This window comes from Filicampus tigris, chromosome 2, assembly GCF_054856515.1.
Source record: "Filicampus tigris isolate MCC_2025a chromosome 2, RoL_Ftig_1.0, whole genome shotgun sequence".
NCBI lineage: Eukaryota > Metazoa > Chordata > Actinopteri > Syngnathiformes > Syngnathidae > Filicampus > Filicampus tigris.
This window is the reverse complement of record NC_141218.1, coordinates 5,631,002-5,650,561: the sequence shown is the minus strand read 5'-3', so window position 1 is coordinate 5,650,561 and position 19,560 is coordinate 5,631,002. Positions and strand designations below refer to the sequence as shown.

Genomic DNA, 19,560 nt, shown 5'->3' with positions numbered 1-19,560 from the left:
AAATATTGTTAGTTTTAGTTAGTTTTAAAAACGCAAGATGTAGTTTCAGTTTTCGTTTTTCTGAAAACATTTTTATTTTATTTAAGTAACGAAAATGTTTTTTTTTCTTCAATTTTAGTTTTAGCTATTATGTTAGTTTTCGTCAACCCTTGGCCTGGACACGGTTCATTTTTTGGAAACCTGCAAGCTCCCCCACTAAAACAACAAGAATTGAATCAGTTTGAATTTAAAGCCAAAATCGAGCACAGTCTTTAGTGGCTTGTACAAGTGTTGGACCAGGCTGGACCCTGTTTGCTCATCACGTGTATACAACCAAAAAATGAATGATTCAAAATGGAATTTAGGGATGCGGAGGTAAGTTGTATTATTTTTGTTATTTTGCTCTGTTTGCCATGATCAATAATAAGGTTGTCGATGCACATATTATACTGTATACAAAACTTTGTGTTGGTTGTGTATACGCATGCTAATGGAGGTAAGTGGCTGCTGCTGCAAAAAAACAAAACAAAAAAAAAAAAACGATTTTCAGCATTCCCGGCTATGAATTGAGCTGAATGTCCAGGATGTAAAAACAGTGGCATGGTGTTTTCACATTGTTTCATGTGTCTCGGCATCCGACGTGATAGATTGGGGTGCTTGTAAAATTCCTATTGCTCACCGTATTTCTCATTTTAAGACTCCCTAGACAGGGCAGAAAGGCTCCTGCCCACCCCCCACCCCTCCGCTTTACATGTCCGATCGTTCGTCTCTCCGCCGCCGAATTCATTTCAATTAGCACCCCCGTAGCCGCTGCTCTCCCTCTGCATATCGATCCGCGGGCCCCTGCTATCTCCTGCGCACACGCGCAAGATCACAAGGGTGTGCGTGTTTGTGTGTATGTTGAAACACAGCGGGCACCTTCGCCACTGCGATCAACAATAAATATGAGCAGCGGCAAACAATTACCCCCTTAACGAGGGATTAATTGTGTCAAGATGGAGTGAGGGCAGCGCAGAGGTCGCTTGACGCCGTCCATTCCTAATGCGTTTATTTTCATTAGTTAGGCAGATCAGTCTTTCCCTAAGTAGCCTTTTGCCGGCCTTGTTGTAGACTGCTCGCCATTGCTTGCTCGATTTGGCATGCGGGCAAGGAGGGACGCAGTCACGACTGCGCTCGGTCAAATACCAAATGAGAACACTCACAAGAAGCTGCTGTAGACCACAGCTCACGTCCAGATAAACACATGCCCTGGTGTCACTTATAAGGCCACGCCCCTTACACGAGACTTAAAGTGGAAATCAACCCAAACCTATTTTTTTCAAGAATATGTTCTATGCAGGCCCTCTCGATGAAACACGGCATTCTGATTAATATTGCGTTTGTGGAACATGAGTTAAGCAGCAAAATCCACCCCTTTTTAGCCATCTCCGGGGGCGGTAATTTTGTCACTTCTGTCGACTGAAAATGACATCACAGCTGCTCACATAACCACCAATCACGACTCAGCTTCACAAAACAGGTCAGCCCTGAGCCCTTGTGATGTAATTTTCACTCGACAGAAGGGACAAAATGGCCGCCCCCAGAGATGGCTAAAAGCGGGTGAATTAACTCTTAATTCCACAAACACAATATTTATCAGAATGCCTTCTTTCAACTAGCGGGCTTACATAGAACATATTCTTGAAAAAAAAATGTTTTGGTTGACTGACACTTTAACACAGATCTGATCAGCTGGATCGGCATATATTTTGAATTTTATGCAAAATTGGTGATCATTTGTAATTGGTCCATGCTCGGTTATCTCTTTTTTTAACTCGCGATCATGGAAAGCCTAGCACATGGGTGTCAAACTCATTTTTGTCGCGGGCCACATCGTAGTTCTGATTTCACTCAGAGGGCCGTTACGACCCGTGTTAACCCGTGTAAATGTATGATCGCCTTATACACAACTAATTGATGGATCACTAGTTTTGAAATCAGAAGCCAGTAAATAGTTTGTTCAACTATGTTTCAATGTATTTTAAAGGAAGGATTGGAAACAAATGCTTGGAAAATCGAATATGTTGCGTTGACATGATTAGTCTTCGCGGAAGACCTAAAATGATGTCGGGGGCCGGATCTGGCCCCCCGCGCCTTGCGTTTCACACCTGTGGCCTAGTGAATACACATGATAAAAAGACTTCTCTTTTGTAATGTTTTATACAATACAGAAGTAAGTGTCTTTATAAACAGTTCTCCCGAAATAAATTAAAGGCAAAGAATGTCAAGGCATCCTCCGATGATTTTGTACGCAACACTTTGAGGAAACGTTTGGACAGCCCAGGATTAAACCGTTAATATAGCACAAACTGTGAGCAGGGGTTTTCTGTATTTATACACGTGCCAGAGCAGCTCAAAGTAATATTATGAACGTGGGCCTAGATCAATGTTCTAAATGCCTTTAACGCTGCCACTTCAACTCATTTGTCACTTATCGATGGCGGCGTCGGTGAGCCGAGTCCTCAGCGCCGCCGCCGCCGCCATCGCCTTGATACATTTGTCGCTTCTCTAACGCGCCTTGTCAAGCCTCCTAAGTGTGTCGTCAAGCCCGAGTCATAACTTGAGGCCAAGCTCTGTCATGTTAGCCGACGACAAGCGATTAGACGTTCCGTGTGCGCCCACGCGGCGGCCAAATGAAAAGCGCCGACCATTTGTTTTCGGGCTCGGCACAAGAGCGAGTCGGAGCGCTCACCCACCGTCCGCCGTCCCCCGTGGCTGATGGAGGCGTGCGGCCTGCGTGTTTACATTAGATTTGTGCACACGTGAGGGCGGCGAGAGAAGCGGGAACCAAATTGAATCGCTTTCTCGTCTTGTCGCGGCCCACATTGTTTTAGACGCCGTCATTGACAGCTCGCTGCAAAGAGTTAGGATGGATGCCGGCCCCTCAGGCCTGCTCCGTGTTGCATGCCGGGTAGCCGTTTGATGGAACACGGCCGTGCGCTTTCATTCCTCGGCTGTAAATGAAGTTGACAGTCATGGAAAGCCAGACAGACTGTATGTAACAAGCAATATGGAACAATATCAGCACCCTCTCTTAGGTTGGTGGGCACATCGAGTTATGTTCATTTGAAGCAACACTCGCAAATACTCATATCTCATCATAACCCATTCAAACGAATGAAAATGCCATTAGTTCGTTCCAGCTTTCCGCTCAAAAAAATTCTTTGTACTGTAATTTGTTTTTTAAAAAGGAAAGTGGCACTGTATACAAAAAAAAAATAACCGTTAGTTAAGACATAATGAAATACAAAGAATGTGACAATTTATGTATCATGGCTTCTGCTTCTGCCGGTGTGCAGAGGATAAAGAATATATGCAGGGGTGCACGTATACATTTTGCTGTGGTTCTCAGATGTTGTTTGTTGCTCAATTTTCCCCCGACCCACCTCATGGATGACCTTAAAGATTTACGGCACATCTGGGCATGGTAGGACCTGCGGGCCACAATCGTCCATAGTCTCTGCAGCCTTAAAGAAGTAAAATTAAAAAGTGAAGAATGCAATTCTTTTATTTTGATGTGCACACCTGTCTACAGTGCAAATAAACACAAGCAGTGACTTGTCTTCTCTGATGCCAATGTAAAATGATTGTATTCAGTGACTTTGCCGACCAAATTAACGATTATTTAAAAAAAGAATAGCGCCAACGACACCTGTGTTTATTAAATGGTTATTTATGCTGTAAATGTGTCATTTTAATGTAACTGAATGGATTTTTCCCCCCCCACTTTTTTCTGTTTTTTTAAAATCTTTTAATTACAATAACATATAACAGGGCTACACAATGGCAGCTTATTAAAACAATACAATTTATTGTTTGAAAAAAATTAATTCAATTCATATCCAACACAATTGAGTTGCAGGGTGCACCGAAAAAACGAATTGCCCACCTCTGCCTTGCAGTATGGGACCATGTGATCAGCTAGCTTATTCAAACAAGTAATACTGTACGTGGATATCAATGCCTTACTTTTATTTTGAAGTTGGTCCTCGGAAGCAATCATCATGGCGGCTGACTTGACTTCAAATTGAGGCTGGCCTGACCGCAGTCAAGCTGACTGACTGACCCGCAATATTTTTAGTGCGCAAAAGCGAGGTGACAAATTTGAACTGGCGCACCGCCTAGATGCGCCCCTGAATAAATATATATATATATATATGCCTGTGAGTATCGGGATATTGTCTGTCTCCATGAGTGTCTTTGTCTTACGCATTCTTTCCTCCTGGCTCTTGCTTATTGCTACATGAGTCAGCAGTAACAGTCCATGTGGAAAAATAATCACGGCGATGTACAATAAAAACAAAAAAACGGACGCAAAAAGTGAACCCTGACATAGCGAGGGCTGACTGTACGTTAGGAAATAAGCAAATCAAGACAAAATACTATAGCGTTGGCTTTGTGCTCGCTGATGACTTCCCTGTCAGCTTGTTTACGCGTGTACGTTATGCGTGTAAGAGTTATTTCCAGGGTTTGTTTTCTTCCTCTCCCTTCCTCCTCCTCTTGGCAACCTCTCACGCCCCTCCTCACCATCTAAAGCTGCACCTAGCTATTTATAGCAGGAAGAAGGCCGCCGCGACCATCAAAGCTTTTTTCCATCTATCAAAGCCCATCCGATCGTCTTCTCTTTCTCATCCGTGTCTTCTAAAAGGGGAAGGCAGGGAAAGCCCCAGAAGGAGTTGGGAACCGCCTGTGGGAGAGCAGCTCGGTAGGGGTGGGATGCGCGGGGGTACGAGTGTGGGAATGTGCGAAAAGCGAGTGAGTGGGTTTTCGTGTTTCCTCAAATGTAACTCTTCGGGGTAGCGGCGGCCTGGGGGTTTGATGTGTTGATGCGAAGCGGCGTTCATTGTCACCTAATGAAATTACAATGAGGCCTGGGAGGCCCACAGTGGGCGGGGCCCGCCAGGAGGTGCCGCCACCGCCACTACCGGAATCCATTTTCAACCGACGCGTTCCCTTCGGCGCGCAACGCCTCCGCCCCCGTCCTCGTACAAACATGGAAAACAAGACGACGTCTCCGTGGGGACGAGGCTTCCCCTGCCGAGCGCCGACTCGGAGTACACCATGAGTTCATTCACAGATGTTGGCCGCTTAACTCTCCTGTTACGACGGACGCTTTCTCGGGAACAATCATCGTAATGTTCCTGAGCCAATTCAACCCGTGGCATGTCTGAAACAAAACAAAAAAAAATCCCAATTGTTTTCGAGGGTTGCAAAGGGTTACAAAATTTCCGCTAAGTTTCCATAGTAGGATAAGCAGGGGAATTTTGGAACTTATCATGGGAATTAACTATGAAATGAGCAAAATTGAATGGAAAGGTGTCATATTCAAGCATGCATAGAAATATTTTGTTTTGCCATATGTGGACATCCTTCATTATTATTATTATTATTATGAATTACTATGAAAACCTGAACTGCTGGAGAAAAAAAACAAGGAGAATGTTTACTTGCACAGAAAAGGTTACGTGCATCTCTGATTAAAAAAAAAAATAGTGGAAATTTGTTGACCAGTGTAATCGACAGTAATTAGTCGTAAAAGTATTGTGATTTACTATTGAAGATACAGGAACACAATAAAATAAATATATTATAATATTTCATACTAACTCACTTACTAAAATTTTATCTAACTGGTGCCACTGTACTTGTATGATTTTTTTTTTTTCCCAATCAGTATTATACTAAAATTCAAACTATGTTTACGTTCCCTATCAAGAGCCCTCAGACTATTTCAAATAGTTTTTTTTATTAATTTAACATGAAAATGGGTCAATTTGAGCCACATAATGATGTGCTGTGTGTAACATCACATTAGCCACGCTAGCTCTGCTATACCATCTGAAGTACTCGTTCAAGATATGCAAAAGAGCTGCGAAAAATAAAAAAGAGCACAAAACCTTGTTTTTTCATCACCCAGCGGGATTGTGGAAACAAGTGCGTGTTCATTTTGTTTGTTTGTTTGTTATCAGGAGAGCGAAACAGCGACGCAGAACCTTAAATGCACTCGAATAGAAACAAAAATTCCCTTTCATCTCTTTGGTTTGTACAAAGGAATCGTCTCTCAGTAAAGAAGACGTGTGAAGAGCTCTTGTACAGTGCGGTGCCCGTGCGCCAAAAAACATTATGTAGCAATAATGTGTTATGAATAAGAAACATTGAAGAGTATTGTACATTAAGTAATGATGCTTATTATTTTTATTATTACTACTACCGTTATTTTCTGTGTTTTCTCTCTACATTTTGTGTTGTTTGTGTTTGTTGTTTATGTACAGTTTGTGTACATCACATTCAATAGTATACATCTCACTTTTATTTGCTTCTATCTTGCCTTTAGTCTGCTGTGTGCAGTCAGGATGGCATCACAAAAGAGAATCTGCTCTCAATGGCCCTGAAGAAATAAAGGTTCAATCTAATAAATATCACAGAAGTGCCACGCTCGTAATGCTTTAGCCAGGTCAACGACACGCAAACCTCATGTGTGTTTTTCCATGCTTTCAAGATGTAATTCAATTGACATCATCCGTTTCTTTTTGTCAGCACTCATTTGCTTTCTTCTTTCCTTGTGGTTAGCAAAAAAAAAAAAAAAAAAAAAATATATATATATATATATATATATATATATATATATTTTTTTTTTTTTTTTTACCTGCACAAACAGAACAGAACATGTAAGCACAAAACACAATGGGTGTCTGTACTTTGACGGCAATGTAATGAATAAATGAATGATTCATATCCATTAAAAATGACACATTTTTGCAAGTGTGTATCCTGGTGAAATTTGAGTTTGAACTATTTTAGATTTAGATTTAAAATTACATTTAAAGATTACATTTTTAAAATAAAAAATAAGAAATACCCAAGTGTCAATCTTTTGTATGTAACAAGAGGAATACAAAAATCACACTGAAGTCTTTATAACAAATATAAGCAAATTGAATAAAGCTACAGCGAACGGGGATAATTTGAGTAATAGGGAAGCAGTGTCGCCTTATATATCCAATTCAACCCTCAAAAAAACCCCAGGGGGTGTTCAAATAATTATTGTCCGACACCAACTTGACCGATCGCTACATAACTTGGTGGACGCACGAAAAAGTCTCAAAGACACATGCCTGAAACTGAATGGTCAGCCATTTTTGATTTTTGCGACTTCCAAACGTCTGCTTTTTTTCCCCAGGACTGATTTTCTTCACTCTTCCGATTTGCTCACCTTCGGTATCATAGCGCCACCTGTTGCGTTGGCATGTGTGTGACAGCCTGGGAGTGAATTTTAATGTGGATGGGAATTGTTTTGACCCCTGGTATGGGAATATATACAGTATATACATATATTTTTTGCCTCATTAACAAGTCTCCTGTGTAGCGTTCCACCGAATCCCAAACACATGAGCATCTTGTATGTGTGCAAAACAAAACGCCGTCACGGGCTTTGGAGGCAATTATGTCCTGTCAGGCTGGTGTTAAAGGTGTACAAGCCTCTCACACACCTGCACAAACACACCCGACTGCTGCAGAATGATGCATCACACAACCTGTGGGGGTGTGCGTGTGTGTGGGGGTGTGTGTGTGTGTGTGTGTGGAGGGGGGAGCGGGCACGCCTGCACTTGTGCGTGTTGAAATATGGCCCCCATATTTCACTGCGCACACAGCATTTGTAAATGCCAAGTGCTTTCCCGCGTCCGCTCGCCCTTCCACTCTCACTCGCCCGCCTGCTCGCGACTGGACCATCCCCGCCGAGGCGTCAGCTTTTAAGAAATTGAAGGAATGACCCACCAGGAATTATGGTGGAGGGGGTGGGGGAAAGCCGGGGAAGGAGTGCCTGCCTCCAAATATTGGGAAGTTATTGTCAACAAAGACAAAAAACAGAAGCACTTTTTTGTGCGGGCTTGAATTTTTGGAGGGTTTTCGATTGTCTGTGTGCGCGTGCGTGCGTGTGTGTGTGTGAGTGTCGTGTCGATTGGCGGTAACCATGAAATCACCTTTATCACAAAGGATGATGGGAGCCAAAGATGAGAGCGCTTGCTTGCCCCCACACCCTTACAATATAGTCTCTGTCTCTCTTCTCACTCACTCGCTTTCGTTCTCATTCTTTCTCTCTCTCTCTCTCTCTCTCTCTCTCGTTTTCCCGCACCCACTCCCTCGGCGCCACACTCATTCAATCTCCCGAACCGTCACAGTAAATGGCTAAATTTATAACTGCCACTTCAGCTGACAATCACACGCTATCACTCCATTCTCACTGTCTGTCTCACTGTAGTGGTTGGAGGAGGAGGAGAGAGCATAGGCAGCCATGTTGAGGCGGGGCAACCTGAGGCCGTTGCCACGAGAAACATGACTCTCGCTATGATATAAAATTTTCCGTGCATTATTTTTTGGGCCTTTCCTTCGCCCGCACAATATATTTTATATGCTGGCATAAACAATCAGAGGGTGCCCACTGTGATGCCCTGTGGTATACCAAGGATGTGTTCTTGTTTTGTTTCACCTTTTCCAGAAATTATGCTCTTCAGGTTTCTGTCTTAACTGGTCAGATACAAAATACATTTTACACAGCTGTGTTTGGCCATTTTGTAAGAAGAAATCAAATCAATCAATCAATCAATCAATCAATCAATCAATCAATCAATCAATCAATCAATCAATCAATCAATCAATCAATCAATCAATCAATCAAATAAATAATATATCAATTTGTTGGTTGGATAACCTTCAAGTTGAGCACTGTATATATACAGTGTGATATACAATAATATGTACAAACAGAGGGTACCCGGTGCGATACCCTGTGGTGCACCAAGGATTGTATTTCACTCTTTTTTTGGTTCCAATGACTTTCTTCAGGCTTCTGACTGGCTAAACAGGCCAAAAAGCCGTCTCCCTCCTGGCAGGTCAGTATTCTTGATATAACTCTGATACTGGATTACACAAGTTGTCATAATGCTGTGGCTGGTTTGAGTGTTTAATATACACACGGCCAATCAACCAATCAGTTGAAGGCAACTATTTCTGATGTTATTTTTTAAACCTGATTGGTTTGTTTTATAACTTTTGAGGTATCAATCAGGGGTTGCCTGTGCAATACCTTAGTGTACACCAAAGATGTATTTCATTATTTTGTAGTTTTTTTCCTCCAAATTACTTTTTTTTATACTACTTCAATGGCCTTTATAGCTTCTGATGCAATCTGTTTTTTTGCGCCTCGTACACCCGATCAATGTTATTCCTCCCCAATTTCCTCCGCCCCTTCCTCGCTGCCGTTTCCTCTCCCCACGCGGCTTAGCCCATGTCAAGGCCTCTGTCTCCCGCCCTCGTTTGACATGCCGCTCGTAATGGTCAGACGGGGGAATGCCACACTCCCGCCCGGTCGCGGCCCCATCGTCTCCCCCCTCTGTCACGGAGCCACGCTGTCTCCAAATGGAGAAAATCGATCGAAGGCGAGCTCTCTAAAGGCTGATGCGTGGAGTTGATTTGGTGTCTATGAATTTGGATGCAGGAAAAGAGGGAGCAGATAAAAGGGGGAAAGGGGGTATTACTGACACGCTCAAGCTGGGGATGTTTGTCGCTGCTCGTCACTTTTTCCCGCCAGGCAGTGGACATGACAGCTGAGGCGGCTGAGCGGCGAGTGGCGGGCTCCCAGGACCCGAGTGCGGAGTGACAGATGACTCCGTCGTGCTCAGGCCATCATGATGGGCGGGAGGGGTGTGGGGTGGGGAGCAAGAGGCAGGACGAGATGGCTTGTGACAGTATCAAAACCCAGCAGACTTGACGCCGCGTCTGTCAGCATTTTGGAACAGAACTTAGCGGCAGTGGCTGAGGAGGGTTTTTTTTTTTTTTTTCTTTTTAGGGCTGTGGAGCACCAGGAACTGTGGAAGCTCTCCTGTAAACATTGTGTTTACTGTTAATTTTTCTCCAAGTGAATCGCCTTTTTGGGAGCTCAACATGCCAGAAAACTCATCAGTTTTTGCGTGTTTATTCTGGTGAACCCCCCCCCCCCCCCCGGAATGTTAACTGACAGGGAATTGGGTTGACCTGTCTATCAAACACTCATGAAAAAGTATCAAGGACCTATTCTCAAATTAAACTCGTAGCTGCCCATTTTGGTTTGACAAGAAATTTGGGGCAAATTTCAAGGCACCTTCTTTGATGAACTCCATCCATCCATTTTCTGAAGCGTTGATCCTGTTCGGGGTCACAGGAAAGCTCGATCCCCGCCCAGCAGACTTCGGGTGCTCTGCAATCAGTCGTAGGCAATTATAGAGACGGACAACCATTCACCTTCACCCCATCACTGAGTAGGAATTGAACCTCAGCTGCCTACACTGAAGTCATGCAAGTAAACCATCAAGCCAGAAGTGTCATACGTTGACCAACCCCTACTACGAGTGTGCCCCAACTGTGTGAAGCTCAATTCCAAAAGCTTTTGCCTTGACCATCTAACGTGGACGTCAAGTTTGATGATCATTACGAGGATTCGCCGTGAAAGAAACGAGTGCCAGGGCCCGTTTGCTGCTCGTAGCTTTCATTTTTGATTCGTATTTTCTGTTCTGTGCCGGAGTTTGTTTACATGAGTCATAGCTTCCTCGACTCTCATTGGACAAATTCGGGATGCCTCGTAAGATATGCCTCATCTGTAGAGCACATGCTATAACCTTTGATGCCTCCCCCATCTCTCTGCATTATGAGCACATGAGATCCAAAAAGGGAAAGACGTCTTTTTCCCGTTTTTTCCTTATATCCGTATTTCGATTCCTGCTGCAATATACGGTGAACAAACAGTTTTAGAATGGTTGCCTGCCTTTATTAATGAGGCATCAAAAACTAATCTAATTTTCTGATCTTGCCCTACAATGTTGAGAGCAAAATCTTTTCGACGAGACCAAACCACAGCCCCTTTTTTTGATTTGTGACAGCATTTAACTCCCGTGGAATCGCCGTAACGGTCAATGATGGCGCAAACGGTCTGGCAATGACCTCCAGGGTAGTGTTATTGACCTATTTAGCATACACGCTGGGCGCACGCAAATGGACAGACGCTTTATTTGTGTCGTTATTTATTGGCCCGGCAACATGACTGTAATGCCCGTCCGGGGACTCTGCTGGAATGCAGTTATAGATTATCATGATTGCTACTTATTAGTGGGTGTGCACATATGCCGCGGTGGGAGAGATTATCCTGAGCTTTTTGAATAAAGAAAACATGGGCAGTCTCGTACAAATTGTGACTGAAATAGTTTGAACGCGTCCAACTTAACTTCAAGGACAGAAACGTCCACAGCCGAAGCTTTTATTCTTTCCTGTCGGGAGACATCATTACACGGGAAATGTGGCAAACGTTTACCTTGCCATTCACTTGGTCCTGGGAATCAATATTTCACTGGGCAGACGTTCTCACACAGACACGCACACAGGCATACACTCTTTTTTTTCGGTCAGGATTGTAAGAAAAGTCCCCGAAGTAAGAAAAGGCTGTGACATCAGCAAAGATTAGTCAGAGGGATGTTTTAGTCTGGTATAATGAGAAGCGAGATGGTCGGCCAATTTTGAAGAACTGTTCCTTCTCCAGTAAAATAATTCTCATTCTTGAGAATACACCATCACACGCTGCAAAGCATGCAATTTACGCCAAGGCTGCATTGGCTATAAAATTGAGAAAAGTTCATGCTTTTTCCCCTAACCTATACCTTATTGAGAACCTGTGGAGCATGCGTGTATGTTAATGAGGGCACGCGCTATAAATATGGTCAATGAGTTAATCTTGTCTCCCTATGTGTTCAATAATTAGTTTTTTTCTTTGAAGTCAACTGAGGTATTTTATTTTTCTAAAATGAATAAATAAATAAGCCTCAGTTGTCTGAAAACTAATTATTGAACGCATAAGACTAGATGTATTCATTCGCCATATTTTCTCAATGATTCAATCGTTTTTTTTCCTTTTCCTAAGACAACTGAGGTTTATTAATTCATTTTCGGAAAAAAAAAATCAGTTATCTTAAGAAAAGAAAAAAAAATATTGAAGCGAAAATGGATGGATAAATGGACCTTCCTTAGTAAAATAATTCTGGCTCAAAGTGGAAGTCAACCCCAATTTTTTTTTTCCAGAATATGTTCTATGCAGGTCCGCTAGTTGCAACCAGGCATTCTGATAAGTATTGCATTTGTGGAGCAAGAGATAATCCACCAGTTTTTAGCCATCTCTGGGGTCGGCCATTTTGTCACTTCTTCCGACCGAAAATGACATCACAGTTGTTCAGGGCTCAGTTAACGACCAATTACAGCTCACCAGTTTTCTGAAACTGAGCCATGATTGGTAGTTACATTTCATTTTCAGTCGACAAAAGTGATAAAAAGGCCGCCCCCTGAGATGACCAAAAACGGGTGAATTTTGCTGCTTAACTCAAATTTCCACAAATGCAATATTAATCAGAAGACCATGTTTCAACTAGTTGGCCTGCTGGGAACATAATCTTGAAAAAATACGTTTGGGTTGACCTTCCCCTTTAAAGGAGGAAAATCAGTCCTGGACCTCAGTTTTACTGAGAACCTGATGAGTATCCATAACAATGTTCATCCCACCCTAAATGTTATATACCGCATATTCTTGTTAGGGTCACTAGTGACTTTCGGCAAGAGGTGGGGTACACGGGTACTGGTCGTCAACCACTCAGAGGGCAGATAGAGACAAACAACCGTTCACACCTAAATTCACTGTCAATGTGGGAGGAAATTGGATGTGCTAACCATTCATCTGTCATCCACCCTCCCTTCTGCTTTGAAAATGTTGGAAAATGTTCCAAAACAGCAGATGATTAATAACAGCATATGACTGATAATTGGCAAAAACAAGCAATATAGCCTACATTCCAGTTAGGCCCCCTCAGGGAATGAATGCAAAGGCTGAAATCATCCACAAGGCAATTAGGTGGAACCTTCTCAGGCAACACTGCAGCCCACAAATGTGGCAGAGGTGTGTGCAAACGCGTAGGATTCCTCTCCGTCTTCTCAGGTAAAAATTCGCCGCCTCACAGGTACTCGGTATCTCGGCGGGATTAATTGCTCATTTAGCAACTCTTTTCCATATTTCACACTTGAGAGAGGATCCAAATTAGCTTTGCCATCAGGGTTCAACGTCTTCCCCACAGGGGCTGGGATGACCACAGCAACTTCACGTGAGGTCTGTTGCAATCTTTGTAAATTAGCCTTATAGCGCCCGACGAGCCAGGTAGAGCGGGAAAGGTCGCGGCGGTTATTTGGGTGCGGACGCCGCCAAGGCTGGTGCGGAATCGGCCTAATGGGGTGGGAAGTCGATGGCGTTCCTCGGATGCTCGACTGCGCTGATACATCTCCTGCCTTTCTCCTCTTGCGAGCAGTCATCCATCCACACCATTCTGATGAGTCGTGTCATTAAAGCCGGTGTCCGCCGAGGAGGTAATTAGCCAAAGTGTGGCATTAATCAGCGACTACAGCCGCTTGCGCCTGTCATGGTATCTGGGACGTTCCTTCCCTTTTCTACATTGGCCCGCCGTGCCCCCCTCCCTGTTCCACACTTGGTAGACATTAACCTTCGAAGGCTTGGTCATTTGTCTATGACGAGACCGCGTTCACCCTCGCTCGCCGTATTTCAGCCACGGGACGGACCTGTAAATGCCAGCGTCGCAAGTGGCGTAGCGTGGCGACTGGACGGAAGGCTGCAAAATACACTTGGACGTCACGCGATTTTCCATTTGAGCTTCGGTGATGATCGTCGTCCGTCTTGGCTGTCACTCGAGTTGAAGATGATGGCGGCTGGTTAATTCCAAAGGGGTTGTCTTTGGAGACACCTGCGCATGACTTTTATGGAGGTTGAGATCTGGTTGCACCCCGAGAAACCTACGATCTTGACAGCTGTTCAAGCGGATTCACTGGCTGTGGAGCGGACGATCGAGAGCTTTATTCACGTTCACAATTGTTGGGTTGCTTTGATGGGAGAAGGCCAGTCTGCGACCCTCCTTTGATACATTTTATTGTTAATTTTGCAGGATGCCCATCCACTCTCCCCAAGATGCCACACTCAAGCAGGGAGACACTTTACTATTTTTGTTTTTTGAAAAGACTTGCTTTGAAGCGGAAGTCAACCCAAAAATATGTTTTTCAAGAATGTTTTATGCAAGCCCACTCTTTGAAACAAGGCATTTTGATAAATTTAGCATTTGTGGAACAAGAGGTAATCCACCCGTTTTTAGCCAACTCTGGGGGCGGCCATTTTGTCACTTCTGTCGACTGAAAATGACATCACAACTACCCAGGGCTCAGGTAACGACCAATCACAGCTCACCTGTTTTCTGAAGCTGAGCCATGATTGCTCGTTTCACGATCCCTGAACACAACTGTGATGTCATTTTCAGTCGATAGAAGTGACAAAAGGGGATAGCTGCCCCCTGAGATAGCTCAAAAGGCGTGGATTTTGCTGCTTAACTCATATTCCACAAACACAATATTAATCCGAATGCCGTGTTTGAACCGGTGGGCCTGCTGGGAACATATTCTTGAAAAAAGTGTGTTTGGGTCGAGTCCCACTTTAAGGGCAGCTTTACTAAAACAATAACTCAAAGCCATACTGTATGTATCCAATGTTTAAGCCCAACATACAGTTTGAAAATGAAATATTTTACTTCATGAGATGACAACAAGGCATTTCAAATGACTAATAAATGAGCAGCTTACTAGCTGGCCGTGGCCTCTGGCAGAAGATGCCTCATGAATGTGTCAGCCAGCGGAGTCGGAGAAACTCTATTAGGCCACACCCCGTTGGCTTGGGCTCATGAATAACGTATGATGTCCTGCCGCTTCCAGGTGTGACTTCGCTAAGAGGAAAAAAAAAGAAAAGAAAATGAATATTCAGTGACAGGTGGTAATGAAATCAAAACGTTGTGTATGGGAGTCGGACTTTGGATGGAGTCTGTGTGTGTTGCTCAGGACTGCTGGACTGGCGCTGACGGAGAGAAATGAGCGACTTTATATGCACTGACAGGGCTGAAATGTTGCCGTGCACTTTTAATGGTTTGTCTGACAGCAGATGGAGCTGTCACCGTGAGCGTACTGATGGAGGCCATTTTGTTTTGGCCGATGGCGGAGGTGATTTGTTTATCTGGGAGGGGCACTGATGAGCAGCAGGACACCCAAATGACCCATCGGTCAACATTAAACAGATTTCATTTAGTTGCGCTAACAGAGGACTTTAACCGGCAGCACTGCGGCCACTGTTTGGTCTTGTGCCTTGCAGGATGACACATGAGCAGTGTTTGAATTTTAGTCGACAGTTAAAAAAAAAAAAAAAAAAAAATGGAGCATTTTTTTCAAGGCTTCTTATTTTTTATACTGTTCCTGCCCAATGTAAAGTGTACCCGATTTATAAATAAATAAATGAAAATAAATTATATTTGTTCCTTAGGATACATTAAAAACACTTGCAGTATATGATTTTCATTGGACAGTAACATCACTAAAAATGATCAACTTCCATCTTAATATATAATATAATATAATATATATATATATATGTATATATATATATATATATATATATATATATATATATATATATATTATACTTAACATGCTTTTCAATGGATAGCAACAACAATAAAAAAAGCATGTAACACAAAACTGTTCATTTTTCTTAAAAGGTTTAGCTTTTATCGGGGATCCCCCCCAAAAAAAAAAAAAAATATATATATATATATATATATATATATATATATATATATATATATGCGTGTGTTTATTTAGTTGACTTGCCTAAGTGGTGTGAGCGTGGCACTTTAGGACCTTTATTTAACCAGGTATAGATATTGAGGACAAATTCTCATTTGCAGAGTCAAACGAAGCAAAGCAATATTTAATGAACAAGCGGGACAGTTGATAAAAGCTCTTCCTGCGACCCTCTAGTGAACGTTTACATCTCAGCGTGGTGATATGGTGTCACGCTATCACTAACATGGGGAGTATGAAGAGTAGATCCTATTGCTCTTCCTTTTAAACAAAAGTCCTTGTAAATCAGTAAGCGGCAAGACAATTGTGATCCGCCGGCTGTGAGTCAACATCGGGTGCAATTTCCTTGGTTGTGTTTGCGCGACCTGTCCCTGACAGTCGGCCGAGGTTGCCCTTAACGCCTTTGTCCAGCCCTCTCTTCCTCTTTGCTATCTGAGATGGAGGCGTATGATGCGAACCCCAAGGGCTGAGTTGGGCAATGCTAACTTTGTTTGAGGAGCGGTGGGCTCCTCTCAGTCAAACATTGACCTTTTCCGTTTCCTCTGACGGCTGTCTTCCGGTTCCCCTAGATGCGCTGTTCCCTCAACGCCTCAGCCCTCCCATTCCCCCCCCCCCCCATCCACCTTTTCAACACAAACTGCTCACTTTTGATTCAGGGACTTCCTCTTCCGCTGCAGAGCCACGGTTGTATTTTCGGTTTGAAACAAGTGATGAGAGAGCGTGTGTAAGTGTAATATCCGCCGAAACACGCTCGCTCATTCAGACACAAACCAACCGGCAGCGGTTTTAAATTCGCAAGTGTCAAGTCGCAGGATAGGATAGATACTGTAGTATAGACCATCAAAATCAGTGTCATCATTTTTTTTCTTGGCAGACTGCGTGTTGCCTTGGCAACTTCAATTTCGTGGAGAACTAGTTGAAATCAGAAGTCGAGGATAATGGTTGGTTAAACTATTGTTCAAGTGACTGTAAAAAAGGGGTTTGGTAACAAATAAATGCAATATCCCAACATTCGCGATGACACATGGCAGTTACAAATTTTGATACCGATTTTAGCAAGAATCATGTAAGAAAATGAATAAACCTGAACCACTCAGTGAAAGATCGCAAAAATCTTTCTATGACTGTGTGGATCCAACGGTTTCAGGCCAATAAAGGTTGAAACCATTCTAGAGCTTGCTGCTACGTTGCTCTGAGCCAGTTGCCGGCATTTGCCATCAGCACAGGCCACCCCAGAAGTGTGGGGACCATCAATGTGACTCCTGTTTTGCCGGACTGCATGTCTACAGTAATTCATCATCAGTGTCCAAATTGTTGACGTCTACGTACTGCTAGTGTAAAACTTTCGAAGATGTTTGTAAGTGTTTGATAATGAAAACAAAAACAAAAAAAACTCTCAATCTCTTGATTGGTGCATCTCTCGCCCCAACTCTGCAGGGATAAACTCACACCCCAAATAACTACGCAATAGAAAATGGATGGCTGGACTTTTTGCTCTGGACTTTCTGGTCTATATGTTGCCTGCGACTGACTAGCAACCTGTCCAAGGTGTACCCCACTTCTCTCCCCAAAAGTTTGCCGCTTTCAGGTTATTTACACTTAAGATGTCCTTGCTCTGCTATCGGATTGATAGCAAATCTTGCAATATGGCACACCACATCCAAGATCATAAGGGACAAGTGTTGGGATAGACTGTATTAAACCCTAACCCTGGTTTGACACCCCACCCCTAAAAACTACCCCTAGTTTGACATCCTACTCGTAAACCCTAACCCTAATTTGAAACCCTACTCCTGAACCCTAATCCTAGTTTGAAACCCTACTCCTAAACCCTAACTCTAGTTTGAAACCCTACTCCTAAACCCCAACCCGAGTTTGACACCCTACATCTAAACCCTAACCCTAGTTTGAAACCCTACTCCTAAACCCTAACCCTAGTTTGAAACCCTACTCCTAAACCACAACCTGAGTTTGACACCCCATTTATAAACCCCAACCCTAGTTTGAAACCCTACTCCTAAACCCTAATCCTTGTTTGACACCCTACTCCTGAACCATAATAATTGTTTGACACCCTACTCCTAAACCCTAACCCTTGTTTGACATCCTACTCCTGAACCATAATAATTGTTTGACACCCTACTTCTAAACCCTAACCCTAGTTTGAAACCCTACTCCTAAACCCTAACCCTTGTTTGACACCCTACTCCTGAACCATAATTGTTTGACACCCTACTCCTAAACCCTAACCCTTGTTTGACACTCTACTCCTGAACCATAATAAGTGTTTGACACCCTACTCCTAAACCCTAACCCTTGTTTGACACCCTACCCCTGAACCCTAACCATAGTTTGACACCCTACTTCTAAACCCAAATGCTAGTTTGACACCCTACTCCCCAACCCTAACCCTACTTTGATAGCCAACTTCTAAACCCTAACCCTAGTTTGACAGCCTACTCCTAAATCCTAACCCTAGTTTGAGACCCTACTCCTAAACCCTAACCCTAGTTTTACACCCTACTCCTAAGCAATAGGTGCTAAAGCTAATAGAATGAAAAAACTTTGATTCCGGTTTGGTGGTGCTAATCTTTGAATGATGACCAATGTCGAAGTGTGTTTAAATGTGCTTTCGCATAGCATTGATTTTCAACATGAGCCATAGAATTGTATTGTATTTGCTTAGGAACCCTCCCATTTTATAAATAGTTGTGATAATCTAAAGAGCACCCCGGGTCATGATCCTGTAAACACCACATACTTGAACAGCATTTGCATAACCTGTCTTCACTTGTCACTTAATCTTAATGTGCTGAGTGTCACGCCACGTGCTGGAGTTATTTGCTCAGCCTCCATGGTGAGCAGACTCTATTCAAGTCCCCCCAATAGAAAAGCTGCCTTACTGTTGCCTCGGGAGATGGTAGGCTGTGGAAAATACGGTGCTTGACTCCTGCAATTGGTCATTTATATGTACTGGATGTGATGTGCATGTGAGAGGAAGCGGATGTGCATTTGTGTTTCAGCATATCATCTGCTGGTTGTGAGCAAGAAGCCACATGAGTGTTGACTTGGGGGGAAAAAAAGTCTGGATACATTTTGGTTTTACATACTGCAGGAAATCGTAGAAATAAGCACTGTCATTTAAAAGAATTCAACTACTGTTCCCCGTTCACAACAATTAAACACTCACTTGTCTCACTTTTTACGTTACACAATTGTGCTTTCTAATTGTCCTTGAACCCAAGTCGTCAATACGGTCAAATGTGAAGTTGCTTAAGATGGAAGTTGCTAATGATCCAAACCAATTCTTGTCCACCAGGATGGGTGAATCGGTGTTAACAAATATACATTATTCTCCTTGTGACAAATCGACATGCTATCAGCATGATAGTTTAGGTTGAGATTTTTTACGTCATTTTCTATTTTTAAAAAGGAAGAAATGGCCATCCACTGAGCGGACTTGTGATTTTTTTCGCGGTGTCAGCTTATGTTTGCATTGATGAAACGGCACTGTGTCGCTTTGTTGAGTTGAGAAATTGAGCTGTTCCCCATGGAGACAAGCTGCGATGAAAGGAAAAGCCCAATGTGTTTTCGGAGCCCAGAAGTAAAAACAAACCTTCCCTTTGCCGAGATCAATTACCGCGGGACTGTTAATCAATTGCAATGACGGTGTAATGATTTAGTGTCGCAGGTATGAGGAATGACCACTGGTGGAGTTCTTTTTTGTCCCCCTCAGCCCCCCTTCTTTTGGGTTCCGGTTGACATTTCAACATGACTTGAGCTCCTTGTGCA

General features: G+C 43.2%; 1 protein-coding gene across 3 annotated transcripts in view; it reads left to right on the top strand.

Moving 5' to 3' along the window:
• The window catches only part of ppargc1a (peroxisome proliferator-activated receptor gamma, coactivator 1 alpha), a 185,244-nt gene that overhangs the window by 80,416 nt on the left and 85,268 nt on the right, over window positions 1-19,560 (top strand). The gene's annotated exons all lie outside the window — the stretch shown is intronic.